Source organism: Lynx canadensis, chromosome D1, assembly GCF_007474595.2.
Source record: "Lynx canadensis isolate LIC74 chromosome D1, mLynCan4.pri.v2, whole genome shotgun sequence".
In the NCBI taxonomy this organism is placed as follows: Eukaryota; Metazoa; Chordata; class Mammalia; order Carnivora; family Felidae; genus Lynx; species Lynx canadensis.
This window is the reverse complement of record NC_044312.2, coordinates 67,402,521-67,430,361: the sequence shown is the minus strand read 5'-3', so window position 1 is coordinate 67,430,361 and position 27,841 is coordinate 67,402,521. Positions and strand designations below refer to the sequence as shown.

The following is a 27,841-nucleotide window of genomic DNA, read 5'->3' as shown; positions in this document are numbered from 1 at the left end:
TTCTCATCAGGTCAAGGCTATGCCTCTGAATATTATGGCTAGAGATAGTAGTGAGCCCTTGGGGTGTGACCAAGCCTGGGGACATTGTAACTTCCTTTTTGGCATTATCCTTGAGGGAAGACTGGTTTTGCAGGGAACACAAAGACAGTCTCCTTATTCTTTCTCTCTTCTATTAACTACCCCAGAATTCCATTTATTTTTCTTTTAATTTTTTAATTTTGAGATTGAGAGAGAGAGAGAAAATGCAAATAGGGGAGGGGCACAGAGAGAAGGAGAGAGAGGATCCCAAGCAGGCTCCACGCTATCAGTGCAGAGCGCAATGCAGGGCTTAAACTCATGAACCATGAGATCATGATCTGAGCTGAAACCAAGAGTTGGTCCCTTAACCCACTGAGCTACCCAGGCACCCTCAGAATTCCATTTCTAATTTCATCTTCTAGTTCAGCTCAGATTCAGAAAATATTTATTAAATATACACACCATGCTAGCAATTTAATACCTAGTACTGCCCTCAAGGAGTTTACATTCAAATAAGATTAAAAAGACAAGGAAAAATTCACTGGAACATAGGCAGAGAGAGACAGGGATGGCTATTTATATTATAACAAGTGCTAAGAGGCAGAAAGAAATTAGAATTTACTTCCAGCTAGAAAGGCTTCATGGAGGAAATGGTATTTCTCTTGAGCTTTGAAGAATGGCTAGAATTTTGACGGGTGCAGAGAGGAAGGAGGGCTTCAGAGTAGAAAGAACAGACTGAGAAAAGATAGGAAATTCAGGACATGCAGAGCATCATGAGAGAATAAGTATTTAGGTGTGGCTTATCAATGGGTGGTGGGTTTATATGGGAATAGAACAGGAAATGAAACTAGAAAGTGCCCAGACTGTAGGATTCTGGATATCCCACTGAAGGACTTAGCTTTTATTCTATAAGTGCTGAGGATGGCATTGAAGATGTTCAGACCAAGACAACAACTTGATCCAAATTGTGTCTTAAGAAAATTGATCATGATCAGGTAGCTTTCTGTAGCTATGGATTTGTGTGGCAGAGGTTGAGGGCAGGGAATGGGGGACAAACTGGAGGCTGCTACAGTGGTCCAGGAGAGAGATGGCTGGGTGGGTTTCATAGGTTAGGAGTCAGAGTGCATGAATGGCTACTTAGAGCAGGATGATCAGGAGAGGCTGGGGACCAGGACTGTCCCTCCTACCCCCAGCCTGGGCAGGTGCTGGAGGAAGTGACATACAGAGGATTCTGACCGGCATATGTACTGACCAAGGAGTAAGTAAGCAGCAATTGTTTCATGTCCTTCAACAGCATGGGTCTAAAGTAAGTTGGTGGTGAGCATGAGGACAGGGAAGCCCAAGTCTGCAACAGCTGGAATTCTAGGTAAGTGCCCTGGAGCCAAGAGTTCTGTTATGGATTCTGCCTTGTGCATTTTGACTGGGCACTTTCTCCATTCTGTTCTATATTCAGATAATTCAGTCAGATAAGCAAGTATCTGGGCAGGCTTGTCTTCCATGTTTGGTCTTATTTAGGTACTAGAGTCTAAGAATTGCAAATTCCACCCTGGCCTGATCCCTGTAGCCAGAGCTTCTTCCCTGAAGTCTCTTGTGTTTTCCAAGACCTGGCCTTCAGTTGTAAGGAAGATATGAAAGTACTGGTCCTGAGCCCTTGGTGGTCTTCGGACATCCCCAGAGATGCTTCTTGGGTCTCTTCTAATTATTCCACTGTTCTTCCCATGAGATAGCAAGAATAGGGAGTGGGGGGCAGGTTTAGACAGCCTCAGCAGACCCTTTATTACATCCCAGATGCAAGGTCTAGGCAAATGGCCCAGGCCAGGGCACAGCAAGAGGACAACAACAACGTTTTCTCCTAGAGCCAGTGGCAGCTGGGCCCACACTCCCACACTTACTAGTCAAATCATTGCTCGTTCTGCAGGAATGACCCCATACTTTTTAGTAGCTTCAGCAACTCCACCTTGCAGAGATACTCCACTCCTTTGATGCTGGACATTGGATCAGGTTTTACTCTTGTTTCCCTTTCTATGCTGTCTAGGATTTTTGCACCTCTACTGACAAGCTGCAATATAGAGAAGTCTTGATTGAGCCTTTGACCTTTTCCTCAAACAGGATTTCCTGAGTCCTTGTAACCCAGTTGCCAGCTGGGGCCTCCTTCATCTTTGAACTCTGGAAGAGATTGCTCCCAATCCCCAATTCCACAGTCCAGGGAAGTCCAAAGCAAGTCTGCTGTGAATTTTCCTGGTGCTTCTGCTTCTGGGCTCTTGCAACTGTGTAAGCCATCATGATTCAAAGGCCCCATGTCAATCTCCATATACAATTCAGCCCTTCACTGGTGTCCACAAGAGATCCACTCAAGTGAATATCTGTGAACATAGCAGAGGGAGAAGGGTCATATCACACATTCTGAAGCCTTCTTGTTGGCTTCTTTTATTTCTGTCACATCTTCCTCCAGAGTTTCTGAAAGTCTCCATTCTCCTTCACTGTTCAGAGCTGTCCCCATCTGACTCCTTTTCCCGCCAACACTCAAATCTTTGACACTCCTCATCCTACCCCGACAATTTTCTACATGTTTTTTCCCAACAAAGCAGTTCTCACCCTTGAAGGAATTCTAGTGCCACCTCTTAACAACAATAAAAAATTTTCTGTCTGATTTCACATGTATCACACTCAGAGTTGGGGTTTTAAAAAGTTCCCTCTAGCAATTAGGATGCTGTCGGTGCAATTTAATAGGAACTGAATTGAAAGTGTCCTAAATGATAAAGACAATTATCATCTCGCAAAATTGGAAGCCCAGAGACAGGCTGGCTCTAAGTTCTAGGACCCCAGCTCTACCTCTTGGTTCTGCCCCAAGCTTGGCCTGGTAGCAAGATGGCTGCTACAGTTTCAGACATCGCAGCCGGACCCTATAATGTGAAGAACAAGAAGGGGTGGACTCCTCCCACATCTCCTCCTGTGTAGGGGGGACACCTTTCCAGAAGCCCCTCAGCAGAAGTTGCCTTCCCATCTCATTGGCTGGGTTTGGTCACATGCCTAAACCCACAGGTAAAAAGGGGAATGGGGTCTGTGACTGGCTTAAATTAAGTAGAACTGTCCCCTGATGATGCAGTGTGGTGAGCCTCCACTGATGTATGAAGCTGTGTGGAGGAGGATGAATACCAGAACAAAAGTGGGGTGCCTCCCACACAGACAGAGCACTCCTGTGGCTCTGCTTCCAGGCCCAGAATCCTGGCTAGTTACTGGCTCCTCCCCCAGCTTCAGTCTGCTCCTATTGCTGCTGGCTAGAGAGGGCACCCGGTAAAACTGAACGTCTCTGCCTCAAAGCTCTTTCCGCACTTCTGCACAAGGACAACCCATTTCCTAAGATCTTGGAATAGATTGTTCTTATGTTTCGAGGAATTATTCTCATCTTTGTTTCCCTGTTTAGAACATACTAGCAATCTTTTGCAAGTAATTGCATGGACTGTTTTTTAAGAGAAGTTATAGGCATTTGGGGGATTCTAAAACTTCCATTTCACATGAGCTTGTTAGAATTGCTTGGTTTTTGTATTTCCATGTTGGGGGGTTTGGTTTTTTTTAATTTTATTGGGTTTTTTTTTCCTTTTACTAGGAAAGGACAGTGGTTAGGACAGTGGTTCTCAAATTTCAGTGGGAATTTCTTAGAAAGCTCATTAGAAATGACAGAATTCTGCATTCTACTGCCTCCAACCTGGAGCAGAATCCAGGAACCTATATTTAAAGTATGCACAATAGGTGATCACATGCTGAGATTCACTCCTTTAGAAGAAGGTACCCAGATCTAAGCCTGCTTTGACAAGTTAGTTGGAGGGAAGCACAATTTCAATTTCATGTAATTCTATTTTTATTTATAGAAGAGATTTTATTGAATGAAAACCAAATGTAGTATAAATTACAGACCCTTGGGAGACTTTTCCTTTAAATGCATTCACAAATCAGAAAAGAACCTCTCTCTTGGCCAAGTGTCTTGCCAGTTTTTAGTTCAGAGAATATGGTCACTCTTCTAAGGCTGAACTTCAGGATGCCATTTGTTCAGATGAAATGGTAATTGCTGGTTCCAATGCCACGTGTGGAGCTGCTTAAGGCCTTGAGTAGTCTGGGCATGGCACCTGGAGTATTTTCAGGGTTTAAAAAACTCCTGACTTGTGTTCCTCACTGACCAGGTTTGCTTCTTCTAAAACTGGAGACCTCTCCTTGTGAGTTAGGATGAGCTAGCCTTGTTTTGAGCAGTTGCTTCAGGGTTGCCCACTCCATTTCTAGCAGAGCTGGAAGCTCCCGTGGGAGATGGACTTGAGGCAGGGAGGTGGTCTCTCTTGGCAGATGAGGGAGGGACACAGAATCCAAGACACTCCAGAGAAACCTTGACCTTTAGATCTGGGCCTGTGCAGATTTATGTTTCAATTTTTGGGATATGGAGATGGGGAATGGGGGTCCTTCACTGGGAAGGCTCCTAGTACTGCAGTAACAGAAGGAGTGTCTTAAGAGAAAAACAGGCAAACATACAAAATAGGGAATGGAGTTAAATTAGAAGAAAAAAAGATATTGAAGAGGTGGGTATCAGATCTAAGGCCCCAGAGGGAGGCAAGAGAGAATTCTGGAGTTACACAGGTTTGGGTTTGAGTCAGAACTCTGCCACCTGCTAGCCATAGCCGTGTATCCTTAGAGGAGATACTTCATATTTTTTTTAATGTTTGTTTATTTTTGAGAGAGACAGACAGAGTGCAAGCGGGGGAGGCACAGAGAGAGAGGGAGACACAAAATCTCAAGCAGGATCCAGGCTCTGAGCTTTCAGTACAGAGCCTGACACAGGGCTTGAACTTGTGAATGGCAACATCATGACCTGAGCTGAAATTGAACGCTTAACCAACTGAACCACCCAGGCGCCCCAAGGATACTTCATCTGTTGAACTTTTAGTTTCTGTAGTAAGAGGGGTAATAATACTAACTACTTAAAAATTCTTGTGTGGATTAAAGGAATTCATATGAGGGCTTACCAGTGCCTGTCTGACATAGTCGCCATTGATTGACTGCATACTGTTATAACCATAGGCTACTTTCTTGATTTAGTTTATAATTGGTGTGAACTTTATCCCCAACTTGGAATACAACTACAATTACCTCCCTTAAATTTTCCAAGCATCTACATGCTTGTCTGTTAGCAGGAAGTCCAGTATTTTCCACTTGAGGTATCTTCTCCCTTGAATTTTCTAATAACCCCAGTGGGTCATTCAGTCCAAAGGGATGGTCCTAACAGCCAAATGCTAGGCAGAGAGAACTCTAGAATCTTACTGGTCCAATGACAATGTTATCACTGTTTCTGTTGCCATCATATGGTGTCATAGTTGAAAACAGGTCCCATGTAGTTGTGGATCATTGCTATGGTGATGCCCTCATTGGTCCAGAACTCTCTGTAATAGATTGTCCCTACTGGGCCCTTTTCATGTATGGACTGTATTTCTTACTCCACTGCTGTCCAGTGAGGCTCTATGACTTGTTTGGCCAATGAGGTGGAAGTAACATGTACTACTTCCAATCAGAAGCTTTAAACTCCATCATAATCTATCTTTTCCTCTATCACAAAAATGGCACTGTTCCATGTAGGAATTGCTCTTTCAGTTTGAGGCCTAGAGTGAAGAGTTCATGGAGCAGAGCTATGGCCAAACCATAGCCAGCATGTAACATGACTAAGACATAAAACTTTACTGTTGTAAGCCGCTGAGATTTTGGAGCTGTTTGTTACTGTAGTATAATCTTCTCTACCTGACAGATATACATACTTGGGTCACAGGAGAGACTCATATTTAGGTTACAGTTATAGCTGTTTTAGTTCATACATTCAACTTAGGCATTACACCCAAAGCATACCACCATGCCAAAGTAGCTTAGTGGAGAGGGACTTACAGCCTCACTTCATGCTCTACCATAGATGTACTCTTTCATTAGTACTTAAGCTGTTATTAACAGCTGGATCACAAGACTGGACTCTCATGGTATATTCCCCACTGGGGCATTTGCTGTCCCTTCCTGCTTGTAGATCCCAATCAGGACCCTCCCGATACATCAGTGAGGTTCTAACAATTATGTTTCTGCAAAAGGAATGGGTTAGGGGTTCAAGGCCTTGGTCTCCTGTGGAGATTTACCCCACTAGACAATTTTGCATACCACAGACATTTGGGAGAAGTGGTTTTTGTCAGGCTACAGGAATTTCTGTTTTATCTCTTTCCTGTGTATAAGTGCCTATTTGCCTTATATTTGTTAGGGGAAGTCACTCAGTTGATTTTTTTTCTCATAGTAAGTGCAATCTACCCCAATGAGATTTGCAGCTCCCACCTCTAGCCATAGCAAAGATTGTAATTTATTTTTGAAGTTTACAATAGCAGTCCCTCTGTTACATGTAGATGTTATATGGAGGCATCATTGAGAAGGTATGGGGGAAAAAATGGTAGATGGGGGCCCCAGTGAGTATCATTGATTCTACCCCACTCTCCTTTTTCTTCTCTAAAAACACAAAGAATAAGATTGAACCCCAAGAGCTAAAAGAATTATTCCAATGCAAAATGAAAGGTGGCATTGCTCAGGCTTTTGTGATGGGATTTTATATTAACACAAGTAGAGAAGGTATGTGAGGGCCCAAGGTCAGCAGTGGATCATGTAAGCAGGAAGGAGGAGGGAAGGCTTGGGAGGGCTCAGGGAGGTCTCTTGATGCAGGGAGTAGAATGCTTTCAGTCACTGGCATCTGGTCTTCTTCTGATGTAAACAACAGAGCAATACTTTAGAAGTATCTTTCTGGCTGCTATGGGGGGATTAGAGACAGAGGAGTAGAGACAAGGAGATTAGTTAGGGGGAGGTAGAAAAGATACATGTTTATTGAATGAATGAACATACAAATGAATATTAAGCTGTGGATATTAAGCCGTGGCTTTGGGTCCCTGCTCTGCCACATGTGCCAATTTCCTTAAGACTCTGGTGGGTCTTCAGACTTATGGAAGAATAAAACATTTTCCTTCCTGCTCTCCTCCACTGACCCTACAATCCCCCTTCTCTCCCTTCATGGTAGGTCCCTTTGACTGTATCCACTGAGATCGTATCCTGTTTTTCTCTGAGTTTTTTTGTATTTTAAAGGTTGGTCACAATCTGGTATTAAGTCTGGTCTTGTGCTTTGGTGCCTTCCACTTCTTCACCTCTTGTTGTGCAAGCTGTGTCTTGTTTAATATCAGATACTGTCTTTTCTCAGGGCCAATATGGTTCACATCACATTTGTATTTCACCATAATCCCCAACGTCCTACATCCACACTCAAAGCACGAGCAGGTTCCTTGTGGGCCATGGGATGACAGCTTGGCTGCCAAAGGTGATGCACGTTTTAGAGGTTACCCATTCCACTTGAGCCCTTGCTATTCTTGGGGAACCCATCACCCACCCCCAGGGTCTATACACCCACAACCATGGGTCTGCCTTGCAGTTTTCCATTCTCAGAATGTTTCAACATTTAGAAAACAAAATCAGGCAACATTCCTACCCAAGAAAGATGAGGGAAGTCCCTAACATCCCTAAAAAGTAGCTTTTGGAGAATCCAAAACAGGCCTATATGCTTTAAGAAGATGTCTTTGGCTTTTAATCTAGAAAAAGGAAGGAAGAATACAAAGGAAGGCTGAGATCCAAAGTGAATTCTTTTGTCTAGTACATGGTTTATTTTAAATGTGAAAGTTCAAGTTTACAAAAACAAATGGATTGGATGGGGCATTTGTGAGCTCTTAAGCATAGACATTTCTCCATGTTTGGAGGATGTTTTCAGATATTTGTGCAATTTTTGTCATTGTTGAAATAAAAGAGGTACTGAGGCTGTGCAACACTGTACCCAGAATGAGGTACAAAATAAATAAATGATAGTAAAGGGCCCAGAATCCCAAGAAAGGGAAGGAGAGAAAATATGGCCCTGGTTGTTATTATCCTCATGTGGCCCCAGACACTTGGTTGAAAAACCTCTTTTATTTTTATTTTTTGAGAGAGAGAGAAAGAGAGAGAGAGCAAGAGAGCATGAGCAAGGGAGAAGTAAAAGGAGAGGGAAGGAGAGAATCTTTTTTTTTTTAATTTTTTTTTCACTTTTTTTAAATTCATTTTTGAGACAGAGAGAGACAGAGCATGTACAGGGCAGGGGCAGAGAGAGAGGGAGACACAGAATCTGAAGCAGGTTCCAGGCTCTGAGCCATCAGCTCAGAGCCCGACGCGGGGCTCAAACTCACGGACTGCAAGATCGTGACCTGAGTTGAAGTCGGACGCTTAACTGACTGAGCCACCCAGGCGCCCCAAGAATCTTAAGCAGGTTCCACACTGAGTGGAGCCTGACATGGGGCTCAATCTCATGACTGTGAGATCATGACCTGAGCCGAAATCAAGAGTAGGATGTTAACTGACTGGGCCACCCATGCATCCCCAAAACATATGGGTCGTATGACATATCGACCCATAAATTGGATTGATTCACTGATGGAATTCCATCATTGGATGGAATAAATTGAGCAAGTAAACTGCTATCAAGAAGACTGACGTCTTCTACAGAAGTGTTATTCCTGCATTTCTCCCATCCTTACCTACTTGCTTTTGTTAAAATATTTTTTATGAACTCAACTTGATCAGGCCGCTTTGAGAAAGGGATTTCCTAGAGGTGGGGGAGAATGGAATTCTTCAGCAATTGGATTCAAGGAAAAAGCATGGTCTTAGGACACCAGGTCCAGCTCGTTCATGGAGCAGCTGTGTGATCATGGATGAAATACTTTGTCTCTCTAGGCTTTGTTGTCTTACTGGAAAATACAGACTGGACATTTTTGGAGAGTACGTTTTGAGAATGAGTGATGTAGAGAAATTGCTGTGTATGGTATGTGATACAAATTAAGTCTTGTTAGACATGATATAATTCATAATTGGAAAGAATCACTCTGCCTGATCTGTGGGGGGCAGGAGAGCTGTTAGGAGTCAACAGCATTGACATCATGGTGAGAAGTCATGACCACATAGACCAGGGTGGTAGTGATAAAAGTAGTAAGAAATGGTTAGATTCTGAATGTATTTTTTTAATGTTTATTTCTGAGAGAGAGTGAGAGTTCAAGCAGTGGAGGGACAGAGAGAGGGGGACAGAGGTTGCAAAGCAGGCTCTGTGCTGACAGCAGAGAGTCTGATGTGGGGCTTGAACTCACAAACCATGAGATTATAACATAATCCAAAGTCAGATGCTTAACTGACTGAGCCACCCAGGTGCCCTTGGTTGCATTTTAAAGGTAGAGCTGAGATAATTTTCTGATGGATTCCCTATGGGATGTGTGGGGAGCTGCAAGTGGGGGTCCGTGAATGATTCACATTTTGAGCTTGAGCAACTTGAAGGATGGACTTGCCATTTACCAAGATGGAAAATGCTGAGGGGAGAGCAGGTATTGGGGGCTGCATGGAGTAAACTGGAGAAGTGTATCAGACGCCCAAGAAGAGGTGCTCAGCCAGCAGTTGGATACATGACTTTGGAGTTTGGAGGAGAGGTCTAGACTAGACCCAAACATTTGAGAGTATTCAGACAGCATTTAAAATCATGAGCTCGGAGAAGATCCTCTTGGGAGTGAGTGCAGGGAGAAGAGAATCGAGTTCTGAGAAGTAAGCCCTGGAGCAGTCCAGCATATTAAGCATCAGGGAGATGAGGGGGAACAAATGCATCCCCCCACCTTTCTTTCTTCTTCTTTTATGGTTATGAAAGGGAACTGTTCTATTTAATTCAGTTAGCCTTCATTTGAACAAAGCTGCTTACAAAACTTATTTTGGGTTTGCTCTTAAAAAGCGATATATGCTCTCTACAACTTCAAAGTCCTTTAAAAAGGAAAAACACCCGACTCTGAGCTGTGGAAGAAGGTCTCACTCATGGTGTAGTCATCAAACCAGCGAGTCCAATGCATCTGGAGATCAAGTTCCTCTCAGGATTAGTGAAATCAAGCTTTTGTTAGCATTAATTTAATGGTGGAATGTCAACTTGAAAACCTCAAAAATCTTTTTCTGCTTCACATCTCTTCCCCTTTTTCATCCAAAAGAGAAACTATGTAAGGCCAGAAGGGATAATATAAGAAAGGTTTGACCCTTCCTTTGGTGAGATAAACAATCTGTTGTGTCATGGCACCAGCACAGAAGTCCTGAGACTACAGACTGAGACTACAGTGTAACTCAGGGTTGTTTAGGGGAGGGCAAGGTAAGAATAGATCAATTTTGTGATATAGATCTGGGGTCTCAGTGGACCATGCATTTTTTATGAGTCAAGTAATGACATCATTGTTCCAGGAGCCAATACAATTGTAGGTTGAATTCAAAGCAATCTGGTGTCCTGGCCATATGAAAATAGAATCCCCTAATAAAGAGACTAGTGGCTGGATGACAACTAGAAGTCCCCTATACTGTTCTGGACTTTATAATGTGAGACAGACTTTGGCAAAGTTTGTGTTGTTTAGTGATGAGAGGGACCAGCATGGGACAAGAGTTTAAACAAATGACAAGCTTGTGGCCTCAGCTGTCACTGTCTTCAGATATTGAAGGACTGCCAGGGTATGAGAGAGATTGGCTCTGCATTTCACCATTGGGCACAAAGAGAAGTAAAGGAGGAAAAGGTACAGAGACATTTCTATTGTTGGAATGGGCTGTCACATAGGGTTATAAACTATCTCTCCTTTGAGGAATTCAAGTAGCGGGTGAATAATCAATAGTCAGGGATGTTTTAGAGAAAAGGCTCTTAGGTGGAGGCCTATGGATGAGCCTTAGGAGGTGTGTAAATCCCATGAAAGTACATGTCAAATTGTATGGGCATGTTCCATTGCTTTTATAAGGTCCTCAGACCTAATAAAGGGACCCTAAAAGGTTAAGAAGGTCTGTCATAGCAAATATCTTTAAGCAGGGTGGCCTATAAGACTGGTTGACCTCTGTGGTGTTCTTAGAGTAAGTTCAATGGTTCTAACTAGCTCCCCATTCCCTGGCAGAGTGATCCTATGGTAAGAGCATTGATTTCAGAGTTGGATAGAACTTGGTTTAACTCCTGGCTCAGTTACCCTCTACCTTTATGACCATAGGCCTGTTGCTTAATTTTTCTTAACCTCAGTTTCTTTGTTTGAAAAATAAGAATAATGAAAGCTACCTTACAGGACCATTAAATAAGGTAATACAGGTCACCTAGCACGACTCTGGCTCATAATGGGAGCTTGGTAAATGTCTGGTCTTTTCCTCACTCTTTGTCCATGACATCTTTTATCACCTGTCCCACCACAGTCTCTGAACAAGGACACCATATTTATCACATAGCCTCAGCTATGACTACTAGATCAGAGCAGGATACCTGCCTCTAGGGTAGTTAATAACTTATGATACTTGGCTTAAACAGACAAGCGAGGCCAATCAGATGCTTTTGAGAATCTGAAACAAGACAGTTGTCAGGTGGTTGTGGGGAGAACAGGGCTGGAGCTGAGAGGCCAATATGAGCCATAGCAAGGAGAGTGTGCACAAAAAGGAGAGAGGAGAAGGAGGAGGAAGCAGATGTGTAGAGAAAAGGAGGAAGAGGGAGAGAGGGAATCACATGGTTTGTGGGAGACAAGGATACAGACATTAAGATAGGGTAGAGGCCTCAAGTTCTGATGGCTCTCTGCTCCCTTGAGGTCTGGGTGTACTTCCTTTCCTGTCCTCGTGTTCTGTGGGGCTCAGTTATCATTGGCATGAACCCCCTTTACATTTGAGCCAGCCAGAGTGGGTTTCTGTTCTTTTCAACTTTAAGAATCCTGCATTTTACCCATCTGTCCTGCCATTAGGTCTGCTTGCATGTCAGCCTAGCTTGGAATTCTTTCTTTCTCCTTGACTTTCCCTGTTCTACTCAGCACTTGATGCCCCACTGAATTTCCTCCTTCTCCCACAAAACCCTTCCTGAGCAGCCCAGCGCCACAGGCCTCTCTTCCCCCTAAGCTGCTTTTTTTTTCTTTTTAAAACTTTATTTCAACATAACTATGTTTACAGAAATACACTCATATTGGTTAATAGAATGCAATTTAAGTTTAACTTATCCTACACAATTTGGAGCAAAAACTTGGTACATGGTTTAAGCGTAAAAAAAAAAAAGATTTGCAATCTGGTTTATTTTTCTTTTTTTTTTTTTATATATGAAATTTATTGACAAATTGGTTTCCATACAACACCCAGTGCTCATCCCAAAAGGTGCCCTCCTCAATACCCATCACCCACCCTCCCCTCCCTCCCACCCCCCATCAACCCTCAGTTTGTTCTCAGTTTTTAGCAGTCTCTTATGCTTTGGCTCTCTCCCACTCTAACCTCTTTTTTTTTTTTCCTTCCCCTCCCCCATGGGTTCCTGTTAAGTTTCTCAGGATCCACATAAGAGTGAAACCATATAGTATCTGTCTTTCTCTGTATGGCTTATTTCACTTAGCATTACACTCTCCAGTTCCATCCACGTTGTTACAAAAGGCCATATTTCATTTTTTCTCATTGCCACGTAGTATTCCATTGTGTATATATACCACAATTTCTTTATCCATTCATCAGTTGATGGACATTTAGGCTCTTTCCATAATTTGGCTATTGTTGACAGTGCTGCTATGAACATTGGGGTACAAGTGCCCCTATGCATCAGTACTCCTGTATCCCTTGGGTAAATTCCTAGCAGTGCTATTGCTGGGTCATAGGGTAGGTCTATTTTTAATTTTCTGAGGAACCTCCACACTGCTTTCCAGAGTGGCTGCACCAATTTGCATTCCCACCAACAGTGCAAGAGGGTTCCCGTTTCTCCACATCCTCTCCAGCATCTATAGTCTGATTTGTTCATTTTGGCCACTCTGACTGGCGTGAGGTGATACCTGAGTGTGGTTTTGATTTGTATTTCCCTGATAAGGAGCGACGCTGAACATCTTTTCATGTGCCTGTTGGCCATCTGGATGTCTTCTTTAGAGAAGTGTCTATTCATGTTTTCTGCCCATTTCTTCACTGGGTTATGTTTTTCGGGTGTGGAGTTTGGTGAGCTCTTTATAGATTTTGGATACTAGCCCTTTGTCCGATATGTCATTTGCAAATATCTTTTCCCATTCCGTTGGTTGCCTTTTAGTTTTGTTGGTTGTTTCCTTTGCTGTGCAGAAGCTTTTTATCTTCATAAGGTCCCAGTAATTCACTTTTGCTTTTAATTCCCTTGCCTTTGGGGATGTGTCGAGTAAGAGATTGCTACGGCTGAGGTCAGAGAGGTCTTTTCCTGCTTTCTCCTCTAAGGTTCTGATGGTTTCCTGTCTCACATTTAGGTCCTTTATCCATTTTGAGTTTATTTTTGTAAATGGTGTGAGAAAGTGGTCTAGTTTCAACCTTCTGCATGTTGCTGTCCAGTTCTCCCAGCACCATTTGTTAAAGAGGCTGTCTTTTTTCCATTGGATGTTCTTTCCTGCTTTGTCAAAGATGAGTTGGCCATACGTTTGTGGGTCTAGTTCTGGGGTTTCTATTCTATTCCATTGGTCTGTGTGTCTGTTTTTGTGCCAATACCATGCTGTCTTGAAGATTACAGCTTTGTAGTAGAGGCTAAAGTCTGGGATTGTGATGCCTCCCGCTTTGGTCTTCTTCTTCAAAATTCCTTTGGCTATTCGGGGCCTTTTGTGGTTCCATATGAACTTTAGGATTGCTTGTTCTAATTTCGAGAAGAATGCTGGTGCAATTTTGATTGGGATTGCATTGAATGTGTAGATAGCTTTGGGTAGTATTGACATTTTGACAATATTTATTTTTCCAATCCATGAGCAGGGAATGTCTTTCCATTTCTTTAAATCTTCTTCAATTACCTTCATAAGCTTTCTATAGTTTTCAGCATACAGATCCTTTACATCTTTGGTTAGATTTATTCCTAGGTATTTTATGCTTCTTGGTGCAATTGTGAATGGGATCATTTTCTTTATTTGTCTTTCTGTTGCTTCATTGTTAGTGTATAAGAATGCAACTGATTTCTGTACACTGATTTTGTATCCTGCAACTTTGCTGAATTCATGTATCAGTTCTAGCAGACTTTTGGTGGAGTCTATCGGATTTTCCATGTATAATATCATGTCATCTGCAAAAAGCGAAAGCTTGACTTCATCTTTGCCAATTTTGATGCCTTTGATTTCCTTTTGTTGTCTGATTGCTGATGCTAGAACTTCCAGCACTATGTTAAACAACAGCAGTGAGAGTGGGCATCCCTGTCGTGTTCCTGATCTCAGGGAAAAAGCTCTCAGTTTTTCCCCGTTGAGGATGATGTTAGCTGTGGGCTTTTCATAAATGGCTTTTATGATCTTTAAGTATGTTCCTTCTATCCCGACTTTCTCAAGGGTTTTTATTAAGAAAGGGTGCTGGATTTTGTCAAAGGCCTTTTCTGCATCGATTGACAGGATCATATGGTTCTTCTCTTTTTTTTTGTTAATGTGATGTATCACGTTGATTGATTTGCGAATGTTGAACCAGCCCTGCATCCCAGGAATGAATCCCACTTGATCATGGTGAATAATTCTTTTTATATGCTGTTGAATTCGATTTGCTAGTATCTTATTGAGAATTTTTGCATCCATATTCATCAGGGATATTGGCCTGTAGTTCTCTTTTTTTACTGGGTCTCTGTCTGGTTTAGGAATCAAAGTAATACTGGCTTCATAGAATGAGTCTGGAAGTTTTCCTTCCCTTTCTATTTCTTGGAATAGCTTGAGAAGGATAGGTATTATCTCTGCTTTAAACGTCTGGTAGAACTCCCCTGGGAAGCCATCTGGTCCTGGACTCTTATTTGTTGGGAGATTTTTGATAACCGATTCAATTTCTTCGCTGGTTATGGGTCTGTTCAAGCTTTCTATTTCCTCCTGATTGAGTTTTGGAAGCGTGTGGGTGTTCAGGAATTTGTCCATTTCTTCCAGGTTGTCCAATTTGTTGGCATATAATTTTTCATAGTATTCCCTGATAATTGTTTGTATCTCTGAGGGATTGGTTGTAATAATTCCATTTTCATTCATGATTTTATCTATTTGGGTCATCTCCCTTTTCTTTTTGAGAAGCCTGGCTAGAGGTTTGTCAATTTTGTTTATTTTTTCAAAAAACCAACTCTTGGTTTCGTTGATCTGCTCTACAGTTTTTTTAGATTCTATATTGTTTATTTCTGCTCTGATCTTTATTATTTCTCTTCTTCTGCTGGGTTTAGGCTGCCTTTGCTGTTCTGCTTCTATTTCCTTTAGGTGTGCTGTTAGATTTTGTATTTGGGATTTTTCTTGTTTCTTGAGATAGGCCTGGATTGCAATGTATTTTCCTCTCAGGACTGCCTTCGCTGCGTCCCAAAGCGTTTGGATTGTTGTATTTTCATTTTCGTTTGTTTCCATATATTTTTTGATTTCTTCTCTAATTGCCTGGTTGACCCACTCATTCCAATCTGGTTTATTTTTCATCTATCATAACCGTATATAAAAGATCCTCCCATCAAATGATGCTAAAGCAGGCAGCAAGAACCTTGAGAAATTAACCTTTGGTTTGTCTCGGAAAAATAACACGTATTGCACTGTAAAAGTTTATAAAATTTGTGCAACAAAACATTGTTGTAATGTTTCAATGTAAGCTACTTCTTTGATGGATGTGTGTGAACTTGGGATGCAGGGGAACTCAGAGGAGGGGACAGACTCATCTAGACTTCTCCAAAGAGCAGTACTGCCTTCTCTGAAATCCTTTCCTGACCATCTCCCCTTTATGGGACTTCTAAGGTCACCCTGGTATCTCAGTCCATCCTTACCCACATCCTCCCTCCCTCTTCCCACACACTCATGTTATCACATGGTTGCTGAATGGATGAAGAACTGAGCATCACCTTCACATCAAAACCCTGTCAGCAACCCCTGCAAATTGGCTTCTGATCCCATCAGTCTATAGACATGACTCTTTCAAAGTCCAAAATCTTGTTTTCAATCTTCATCTGTGACTTCAGGCTCTCTAGAGACCCCTATTTTTAAGATTTATGCCCTCAGTTGAGATCTCTCTCAAGCAACAATCTGGCAAGCCTACATTTCTACCATCTTCGGGGCATCTCCACCTGCGTATCCCAATGGTATCTCAAACCGAACTCATGTCTGGGGCACGTTGGTGGCTTAGTCAGTCAAGCATTGATTTCAGCTCAGGTTATGATCTCACGGTTTATGAGTTCAAGCCCCATGCCAGGCTCTGTGCTGATAGCATGGAGACTGCTTGGGATTCTCTCTCCCTCTCTCTCTGACCCTCCCCTCCTTGCACTCTGCCTTTCTCAAAAATAAGTAACAAACAAACAAATAAAAAAAAAAACTGAACTCATGTCTTCTTTAAGCAGTGTGCTCCTGCTCCTGGCTTCCCTGTGGCATTAACATTCTCCCTACCCATCGTAGGATAAAAACTTTGGAGGACACTATCCCTGCTTAGAACCCCCGTGGGGCTCCCGGCTATCATGCAGGTAGACCCAAACTCTGAAACCAAGGCTCCTTCACAGTATGACCTACTCAGCCAGCCCCATGACAGAACCCCTGCCACCGCATTCCCAAGTGCTTTTCCACTGCCATACTTAGGCTCACCCTACTTCTTCCTTTAAGAACAGTTTCCCTAACCCGCTTGCCTCTTGAAACTTTGATCTCTTGAAAACTTGACCTTGCCTCAAATGCCAACTCCTCTAGAAAGCAAACCTTCCTAAAGTCCCACTTCTTCCTTAGAATTCCTGCAACACTTGGTTCAAGTTCAATGACCCCATCCTAGCCCACCCGTGTTCTTCCTTATAGAAGAGTTTTACTAGTGACATCTCATGTAAGCACACCGACAGATAGTTTGCAAATCACTTTCACATGCCTTAGATCACAAGTGTTCCTTCCTTTCTTGAGCCTCATACCATAAGCCCCTGGAGGGCAGGAGTCATGTTTTGTTTATCTCTGTAACCTCACTGCCTAGCAGAGCCCAGGAACAGGATATGTGCGCAGTGTGCTTCCTTGAGACAAACGGGTAAGTCATGCTCTTGAGGAAGAGTAGGGAAAGCAGATGACGATTTTTCCAGCATCATTCCCTCTAGGACTGGCCCAAAGCAAAGTCAGGATACCAGGACGCTTTTTCTCCCCAGCCCATTCCAGGACCACTTGATTCATGGGTTATCATTTTACTGTCATTAGTTACCTGATGCTCATATTGTTTTAGGTTTGGCCAGTAAGAGCCCCTTCCTCTGTTCTTTGATGTCACCATCATTTCTGAGGCAGTTCCTTACTATTTGGCACAGTCAGATGTTCCAGGCTCTTCTCATACTTTCCCTATCCCAGCCCTAGAGGTACTCGTTTCTCCAAGGAATCCTAGATCCTTTCATTGGAGAATGGTATTTACAAATCCAAATCTGTGTACAAAGTGTGTTCATTGTAACTGGAGCATACTATTTCCAGACCTTCTCAGTGGGCAGAGCTAGGAAACAGATGTATGTTTCTGCACACACACATCTGTCTGTATGTATATAAATATGTTTATATACACATGCCCACCTGTTTATCTCTCTATCCCTTCCTTCTCTCTCCCCTTCTATCTACATACCTGCCAATCTAGTCCATGCCAGTACCTACAGTTCCAACCCAGCACTGCATGGCTTATTCAATTTTCCCTCCTTTCTGTGTTTGTATCTCCCTCTTCTTATAGTGAGAAACTTGATTCTCCTTATTAACATGTTTACTAATTTACTCAGTCCAGGAATGCACAGAAAGTACTTTCAGAATCGCTAATCCATATGGAAAAGAAATCTACTCAATATTTGTTTATAGTTCTTGTCTTCAATTAGCCTGAAGGCATTTGGTCCAAACGCTGTGTACAAAAGTTACCCGAGGTAGTTCCTTTCCAGCCCCTTCTCTCCATAGACTGAATCATCTGCTTGGCTCTGTATCTCATTTCTGCCCTTGTCACAGCTGGCTTTTCAGGTGCAGAACAGCAGAGCCCCTTCTCCATGGGTCACAGCCCCCTCCTGCCTCTATTAGGCATCCTTCCTGCATCCTCCCTCCTCTTGCCAGTTCCAGAAACGTCCTCACTAATGCCCCCTCCTATTCTCTTTGTGGCGTTTATTTCTTTTTAAGGAGTCCTTTGCTATCATTTCAATAGAATCCTGGGAGAGAGAGGAGACACCTTATGTTCCCATTCTGTTGTCTTGAACCCAACACCTGGGGACTCTAGAGTCAGGAAGATCTGGCTTTACAAACCAAGAGACATGGGCATGCTTGTTGACCTCTCTGTGTCTTGGATTCCTCATCTAGGACATGGGTGTGAGAAGCCCTACATCACATGGATTTGGTGAGGACTGAACTAGACCTCACATGTATAGTAGCTAACACAGTGACTGGCACCATGTGCGGTAAATGACACCTGTCATTGTCATCTGATTGACACCTAGGTGTCGTTCCCACTGACTTGGCCACTTATTTATTTGCTTACTCATCCCAGGCCTACTAAGTGCTAGGCATAGCACAGAGTCTCTGAGCATACAAGGGGCAGGGAAATCTCAGTGTGGTCATCCCAGCTGGCAGTCCCTGAGCTGGCAGTGTTTTTGGCAAGATGCTGCTTCTCCAAGCTGGCTTCCTTCAGTCCCAGGATGAGCTTTTGGCCTGGGACTTTCAGACTTCTTCCCTGGCTCTGAGTCAAATGGTCTGTTGGGAGAACTTCCCCCAGCTGTGTGCCAGTGTATCTCTGCTGGGCCACCGCTTTAATGCTGAGGACACATGATTGTCTCTGATGGGAATGAGTGATGAGCTGAAGACTTTGGTAGAGTGAGGCCAAATCCCTGTGTGGCTCCAGGAACAAGGATAAAAATAGCCAAGTAATTGCTCATGCTCTTTTAAGGATTAAAAGTCAGCTTTCAGGCAAGCTGTGAAGCTCCATGACCAGGACAGCAAGGGACACGGTTCCTTTTTTAGAGCTTTGGTCAGCACTCCCTGTGCACTGCTGGCTTCTGGGCTTCTGCGATGCTATTCCCACTTGATTAAGGGGGTCACCTTCACTAGTCTATACCCCACACGGTCAGAGATGGGTCTAAGTTGTCCCTACCACATCTCGTCATCCAACACCACGTCTGGCACTCTAAAGGTGCTCAATAAACATTTTTAAATGAATATATGAGCTGTGAGAGGCTATACTGTATTTTAAAAATAACCTTTAGAATACGATCTATAGTCTAGTAAAAGTAATGCACCAATGCTAACTTCCAGGTTTTCATATTGTACAACAGCCAAGAAAGATGTTACCACTGGGGGGAAGCTGGGGGAAGCATACATGAGACTCTTTGTACTGTTTTTGCAACTTCCTGTGTGTCTGTAATTATTCCAAAATAGAAAACAAAAGCAATGAAAATTATTTTTGGTTAGGTTCGTGTCAATATGCTTTGACACTTGGGGGAGGCAGTGCTGGAAGATGACTTGATTAAACCCCTATTCACTGCAATGCATTTGTTTCATTATTATTTTTGAATATAAACATATGGTTTATTCATATGATTCAAAACTTTGAATACATACATAAGGTATATAGTGGATACTTTTTGCCCCAGCCACTCAGTTTCTCTCCCCATTGGCCAGTATTGTTAATGTTATTTGTTTCGTATGCTGTTTTAGTGAGATTGTGTGCACACATACACACATGAACTTGTGACTTGTGTATGTGTGAACATAAGTATATTTGTGCATGTGTGTATGTATATCTATATCTATCTATCTATCTATCTATCTATCCATATACTGTTCTGTTATCTTACTTTTCCCACTTAATCATATCTTGGAGGCTTTTCATATCACTACACAAAGAGTTTCCTTATCCTTTGTTATGGCTGGACCCCATCATCTTTTATGGCCCCCAGTTGATACACATTTGTGTCGTTTCCAATCCTTTTGCTTTTATAGACAAAGCTGCAGTGAATAATCTTGTTCATTTGTCATCTCCCAAGTGTGGGAGTGTGTTTGTAGAAAAAAATTCCTAGAAGTGAAACTGGGCCAAAGGAGATGAACCTTATAATCTTGATAAGGCTAAATTGTCTTCTATAGAACTTGTTCCATATTACACGCCCACTAGTAATGTGTTTTATGAAATTCTTGTATTAATTCAGTGATTTTAGAAGTTATTTGATGATTCCTTGTGAGTCTGGTGAAAGCTATGGACCTGGACCCAAGAGAAATACAAATCACACAGTGTTTCACATACAATTTCAGTGGGCTCAGAAGCTCCTGAAGGCTATCTATGAACTCTAGTTTAAGACACGCTGGCTGAAGGGGAAAGAGCTTTTTTTTTTTTTTTTTTTTTTTTTAAATTTTTTTTTTCAACGTTTTTTTTTTTTTAATTTATTTTGGGACAGAGAGAGACAGAGCATGAACGGGGGAGGGGCAGAGAGAGAGGGAGACACAGAATCTGAAACAGGCTCCAGGCTCCGAGCCATCAGCCCAGAGCCTGACGCGGGGCTCAAACTCACGGACCGCGAGATCGTGACCTGGCTGAAGTCGGACGCTTAACCGACTGCGCCACCCAGGCGCCCCGGAAAGAGCTTTTTAAGTTTATTTATTTGAGAGAGAGAGAGACAGAGACAGAGAGAGAGAGAGAAAGCATATGAGCAGGGCAGGGGCAGAGAGAGAGGAAGACTGAGAATCCCAAGCAGGCTCTGTACCTGTCAGCACAGAGCCTGACGTGGGGCTTGAACTCACGAACCCGTGAGATCATGACCTGGGCCGAAATCAAGAGTTGGACGCTTAACTGACTGAGCCACCCAGGTGCCCCAAGGGGAAAGAGCTTTAAGGCCAATCCACCTAAGTTCACCTCTTAGCTCTACCATTTCCCATCTGTGGAATGTCAGGAGAGTGGTTTCACTTCTTCATGTCTCAATTTCCTTTTGGAAGGGAAGGTACAATAACTCCATTTTGTAGGGCACTACATGCTTTTATGTAGAGCATCTATTATAGAGGTTGGAATACAGCAGGTGTTCAATATATGGTTTGTATACACACCCACACTTTACACCCTCGCATCACACACCCTCGCATGAACACAAGTATATATATATATATATATATATATATATATATATATATATTGGACATACTTAAAACTACACTGTATGATGTTGTTTTGGATATACTTATACTACAAAAGTTATGTGTTGTTTATCTGAAATTCAGAGTTAAGTGGGTGTTTTGTATTTTATCTGGCAACTCTATCCAGGGCTTCTCTGAGCTGCCTCTGGCCTCAGAAGAAGGCTGGAGTCCCCATGTGACTTGCACAGAGTCTGGAGCTCCATGACTTTGGCCCTAGGTGGGGACTGCATCCAAGGTGGGTGAGGAGCAAGTAGGGTCGGCATGTGGGCTCCGGGAGAGAGACAACCCGTCCTTGCCTGCATCTGGGCAGGGGAAGGAAACAAATTTGTGCCTGTCAGCACTGTGACATGCTGACACTGTGCTAAGCCTTCCCTATGGTCTCCTTTATCCCTCCTGCAACTCTGTGAGTGAGGTGTTATCACTGTTATCTCTGTCTTAGAGATGAGGAGACTGGGGCTCCACAATGCAAAGTCCATGGGTCCGCCCAATGCAGGAACAGGGATTGAAGCCCCTGGGGCTGCTGCCAGGTCTGGAATTAGCTGAACCTACTAGGCCCTTCTCTCTGATAATCCCAAGGGTTTAAGGTGGGAGCAGCACCCCCCCCTCCCCCCATGAATCTCTGGGACAGGAAGTGTTCCCAGTTTCTCCTGGCCCTGAGCCAGGGTCTTGTTCAGCTTCACATGCTTGCTGGGGATTCCAGGCTAGGAGGCAGATCTGCAGAGTTCTTTTGGTCCCTGTCTGTCCAGGACAGTGCCCAGCAGCACAAGCCGCCCATGGGCACTGCCCTGTGCTGTGCGGGTCCCCATGGGAGGCACTCAGGGCAAGCAGCTGCCTTGCAGGCCCAGTCTGCCCTGAGCCCTGGGGCTGGCTTGGTCAGCTTCCCCTGCCATTAGCCCCCTCAGTGGGGACACAGGGGGCTCCCCGAGGAGCTCCAGGCTCCAAGTCCCAGCCCCTCTAGGAGGAGGCGGTGGCCAAGGCTCAGCAGCCAGAGGCTTCTCAGCTCGGAGCTCCAGAGCCAGATGTAACATTGACCTTAAATGGTAAAAGCTCCCCAGAGTGAAGAGAGGCTGGCCAGAAGAGGAAAGGGGAATAACTCAGTTTTAGGTAAGTCATTGCTATATCCAAGAATAACCTGCTCTTCAGCTGGGACGCGAGGGAACCCTTCTCCTCCTTAAAGGTACAAGGTGCTGGGATGGGGGCGCTTGACTTTAACTTTCAGGGGAGTTGGCTTTTTTGGGTGCCATTTCAGCTGAGTATTTTTATTGTTGCTGTCATGATTTTTAAATAAGAAGTGAATCTTGCCAGTCCTCTAACTTAACTAAACCATGCTCCGTCTGCTGCTGTTGGAAAGGGTGCACAGGCTGGGGTGAAAATGTGGGTTCTGAGTGGAGAGCCCACCCCCAGATTTCCTGTGGGCCCCTCTGGGGAAATAGCGGGTCCCCAGGTTATGCAAGGCTTCTGGGCAGGGCTTTCCCCCCACTGCCTGCTATCCCTTTCCCAGCTCAGCTCTGTGCTTACTCCCTCTGTCCTCCACTTCGACCTTGTGCTGCACCCCCGTCCACGTAGGACCCTGTGCTGGCCCAGCCCTGTCTCCATCCTTGACCCTGCCCCTGTTTCTGTGCCTGCCCCTCCTGTCCTGTGTTCTGGTTGCAGCCTCTGTTTTTATCTCTATCTCCATGTTTCCTTCTGTGCCCAGCTTTGCCCCCTGTGCCCTTTCCCTCCTCTCTGGAGTGGGTACATGTGCCCAACCTGTTTCCCTAGCCTGGCTCACCTCCAGGAGCTTGGTGTCAAAGCTATCGTATAGCACTCAGGCTGACTTCCCCCAAAGGAAAGGCCAGTGGACAGAGGGCAGAGAGGGGCCTAGCTGTCTTGTTCCCTCCTGCCCAGGAAACGGCTGTGAAAGCCTGGAGATTCTCTGCAGTTTGAGTCAACAGAGTGCAGGGTCTGGGGCCCCTGGCTAGTACTCCTGCCTCCCAGAGCTCGGCAGCTGGTGTTCTCTTAACACTCTTCAGGCTGCCTTTTGGGGGCCTCTCAGGGGGAAGTAAAGAAGCCACGGGCTTGTCTGGGCTGGGTCTCCTGCAGGGAGAAGGAGGAAGCTTCCCAGGACTGTTAGGCTGGAAGCACTAGGGAGTCAGAGTCTGCTAAGGATTCTGTCATCCCCACCAGGGGGCGAGGACACCCTCGTGGGACAGGTGGGGTTAATTCCCCTACAGCCTCCTGGGGCACTTTTCTGGGGAGGAAAGTCAGGTTAAGTGACTTGCCTAAGGTCAGACTGCTAAGGAAGAGCAGTGCTAGCAGTGAACCCAAGTCTGAGTCTAACAGCAGACAAGGCGTGAGTGACAGGGTACTCCCACCTTCAATAGTTTCTTGTGATTTCTGACCAAGTGAACAATACAGTTGTCACCGTCATGTTTGGTCATCCTTGATACAGTGGTGTGTGTGTGTGTGTGTGTGTGTGTGTGTGTGTGTTGAGGGTGACTATATTCACAGCTGATGTACCTTTCTCTATGCTTGGTGGTAAAGTGGGACATTCCTGCATACCCTCAAAGGTTGCCTGGGATGTATAATCATGTACTAATTGCTACAACATAATCAATGCTCCCATAAACAATGTTTTTTGGAAGAAGGGGAAAAAAAGCAAACACACTATTTTTAATACATCTGACACTGTTCTAAGCACATCCCATATAGTAATTTAGCTTCCACAGCCCTACAGGGCAGGGATTATTGTTACTACCCTCATCTTGTAGATGGGGACATTTTAGCATAGAGAGGTCACACAGCTGGTGAGAGGTGGAACTGGCATTTGACCCCAGTCAGCCTGTCTCCGGAGGCTCTGCTCTTAACCACCATGCTCTATTCATCTCCACTTGGTACCGCTTCTGAGAGGGCAGTGGGGAAGCCCCAACTGTCTCCTGATGCTCTGCCTCAGGCTTTCTGCACATGATTTCTTGTGCTCTCCTCAGTAACACTATGAGGGATGTTATCTTTGCCCAACTTTACAGGGAGGACACTATGAGTAGGGGATGTTAAATGACTTGTCCAAAGTCACCCAGCCACCCAGTGCCAGAGCAGGCAATTTAGTATCTTGAATGAGGGTAGTCAGTGCCATGTAATACCTTCTTCTTGGCACTGATTCTCAGGTGGACCAGTGGGCTCATGGCTTCAGGGTGAGGGTTCTAAGTCTCCATGAGAGGAAGCTGGATGATGCCTGATGGGCTGAACCATAAGTACGGTTCTCAACTTCTCCAATGGCCCTGACTCTTTCCTTCACGTCTTGGTAATGAAGGTGGATGGATGTAGCCCACACCTCCAGCAGGAGAAGAGACAGCTCTGTGAGGGCTGAGACCTTGTCTCATCTCCACTGTGTGCCTGCACCCAGAATGATGCTGGGAGGGACTGAATGTTCAAGGATCAATTTGTTTTCCTTATGAAGAAATGGACATAATGCTCACAAATTGTGTTCCAGTTAAACAGGGCCCTGGTTTATTGTGTATGCATACCTGATGATCAGATTATTTTAGCCTGGTAAGGTGGGGGTCTCAAGTTAGCCACCTCCTCTCACCCTGGCCACCTCTCCACGGAGCCACCGGCCTGCCACTCAGACATCAGCTGAGGGGTTGTGACCCAGGAGGAGCAGAGTCCTGGATGGGTGGGAAGGAGAAATTTTGGAGGTCAGATGTTGCCCCTGCCACTTGGGAAGCTCTCTGAATCGATGGGAGGGGGATAGAGAACTGAGTTCTTGTGTGGTAAACATAAAAGGAAGGAGAGAGAAAATTGATATAAATGAAGCCCCTCATGAGATGCTTGTGCCAGGATATGTGCTAGAACGTTATTTCATTTAATCCTCACAATAGACACGAGACCGCTGTGGTAGAAAGAGATGGAGTAATGTGCCCAAGGCTACACAGCCCATAGTGGTGAGCAGGGATGTCAGCTCAGGCCACTTGGGTCTAAAGTGCAGACTTCCTGTGTTAGATCCACCCTGCTTCTAGTTAGTAACACGCGACTTGGGGAAGTTATCAAGTGCCACAGTCCACATGATGCAAAAATCAAGAAAAGAGGGAAAGAGATACTGTGTTTGCCCTATAGACCCTGGAGGCTGGAGCCTGAGGTTTAGGGGACAGCTCAGGGCAGCCTTACTGGATGGAATGCAGAGGCAACATGAGCCCATGACCTTGTACAAGCCCTGCCTTCTCTGCAAGGGCTTTCTCCAGAGGAGAAGGAAAGCAGATGATGGTCAGCCAGGAAACCTCCTTCCCAGTGGGCCACAGCTGTAAAAAACAGTTTTCAAAGTCTGGGCTTAATCGGTTCTGGTTACTTTCCTCCTAGTACTATTTTATGTATAATTCTTATTCATTTTTTCCCTTATAATAAAAGAAATATATGTTCCATGCTAAAATTTCTTGGGAAATATATAAATAAGTATAAACAAGAAATACAGGGGCATCTGGGTGGCTCAGTCGGTTAAGCGTTGACTCCTGATTTTGGCTTAGGTCGTGATCTCATGGTTCATGAGTTCAAGCCCCACAGTGGGCTCTGTGATGATGGTGCAGAGCTTGCTTGGGATTCTGTCAGTTCCTCTCTCTGCCCCTTCCCTGTGCGTGCACTCTCTCTCAAAAATAAATAAATAAACATTAAAAAAAATAAATACAGAAGTAAATATGAAGAAATAAAAAATCCCCCAGAATCCTGTCACTCAGAAATAAATATTGTTAATATGACAGTGTGTTTCTCTGCAATTTATAAAACTAAGGTCTTACTATATGTGGTTTTAAAATTGATATGTGCTTTAAAAATTTTTTTAAAGATTTAAGTTTTCTAGAGCAGTTTCGGTTCACAGCAAAATTGAGAGGAAGGTACAGAGATTTCCCATATACCTCTGGCCTCACACATGCACAGCCTCCCCCATTAGCAACAACCCCCACCAGAGTGGTTCATTTGTTACAATTCATGAGCCTACACTGACATATCATCATTACCCAAAGTCCATAGTTTACCTTAGGGTTCACTCTTGGTGTTCTTCATTCTGTGGGTTTAGGCAAATGTATAAGGGCATGTATCCACCATTATAATATCATGCAGAGTAGTGTCACTGCCCTGAAGATCCCCTGTGCTCCACCTACTTACCCTTCTTCCCAACTCCAACCCCTAGTAATCACCGATGTTTTTACTGTCTCCATAGTTTCACTTTTTCCAGAATGTCATCTAGTTGGAAGCATATAGTATGTAGGCTTTTCAGACTGGCTCCTTTCATTTAGTAATATGCATTTAAGTTTCCTCCATATCTTTTCTTTTTTTTTTCAAGTTTTTAAAAAAATTTATTTTGAGGGGTGCCTGGGTGGTTCAGTTGTTTAAGCGTCCGACTTTGGTTCAGGTCATGATCTTGCCAAACACGAGTTAGGAGCCTGCTTCAGATTCTGTATCTCCCACTCTTTCTGCCCCTCCCCTGCTTGCACTCTATCTCTCTCTCTCTCAAAAATAAATAAACATTATAAATAAAATAAAATAAAATTTATTTTGAGATAGAGAGAGTGACTAGAGGAGGGGCGCAGAGAGAGGGAGAAAGAGAGAATCCCAAGCAGGCTCCACACTGTCAGTGCAGAGCCTGATGTGGGGCTCAAACTCAAAATCATGACCTGAGCCGAAGTCAGATGCTTAACTGACTTAGCCACCCAGGTGCCCCGCTCCATGTCTTTTCATGGCTTGATAGCTCATTCTTTTTAGCACCAGATAATATTCTATTGTCTTGATGTACCACAGTTTATTTATCCACTCACTGAAGGACATCTTAATTTGCTTTTTAAAAATTGAACATTCTATTGTCATCATTTTTCAAATATAATTTATTGTCAAATTGGCTTACATACAACACCCAGTGCTCATCCCCACAGGTGCCCTCCTCAATGCCCATCACCCATTTTCCCCTCTCTCCCAACCCCCCATCCACCCTCAGTTTGCTCTCTGTATTTAAGAGTCTCTTGTGGTTTCCTTCCCTCCCTCTCTGTTTGTAACTATTTTTCCCCCTTCCCTTTCCTGATGGTCTTCTGTTAACTTTCTCAAGATCCACATATGAATGAAAACATATGATATCTGTCTTTCTCTGACTGACTTATTTCACTTAGCATAACACCCTCCAGTTCCATCCACGTTGCTGCAAATGACATGATTCCATTCTTTCTCATTGCCAAGTAGTATTTCATTGTATATATAAACCACATCTTCTTTATCCATTCACCAGTTGATAGACATTTAGACTCTTTCCATAATTTGGCTATTGTTGAAAGTGCTGCTATAAACATTGGGGTACATGTGCCCCTATGCATCATTTTCCATGCCATTAAAGATACTTCAAAACATGATTTTTCAATGGTTGTATAATATAGAGTAATTTTAGCTGTGCCATGGTTTGATCATTGTTCCTTTTCTTGGGCCCTTATGAATGTGATTTTTCTTTGGGGATTGCTTCAGTGGTACACACATGATGGCTTTTCTGTACATGTATGACATTTGGAAACCCAGCTCTCAGAGGCAGGCTTGTGTGGTGTGGCCCAAGGTGTGACTTATTCTGCAAGATAATAAGTGAGATACTGACTCAGCCCTAAACACACGAACTCACATCACAAGAATGTTATTCCCTTGTGAGTTATTTTTAGTCCTGCTGTGAAGAAGAAAGCCTCCATCTGATGTAGCCTGGGAATGAG

The 27,841-nt window shown here is 43.8% G+C and overlaps 1 protein-coding gene across 6 annotated transcripts in view; it reads left to right on the top strand.

The window, feature by feature from the left end:
- IRAG1 (inositol 1,4,5-triphosphate receptor associated 1) overlaps positions 1–27,841 on the top strand; it is a 146,904-nt gene that overhangs the window by 4,297 nt on the left and 114,766 nt on the right. For 3 of the 6 annotated variants that reach the window (XM_030331527.2, XM_030331525.2, XM_032594824.1), the window contains exon 1: positions 22,247–22,314. The exons of 1 other annotated variant lie outside the window; for it this stretch is intronic. The gene's annotated coding sequence lies outside the window, so the exon portion shown is untranslated. Of the gene's footprint in view, positions 1–21,822; positions 22,315–27,841 lie in introns of those variants that run through there. 2 more of the 6 variants (XM_032594827.1, XM_032594828.1) reach the window with 2 other exon arrangements.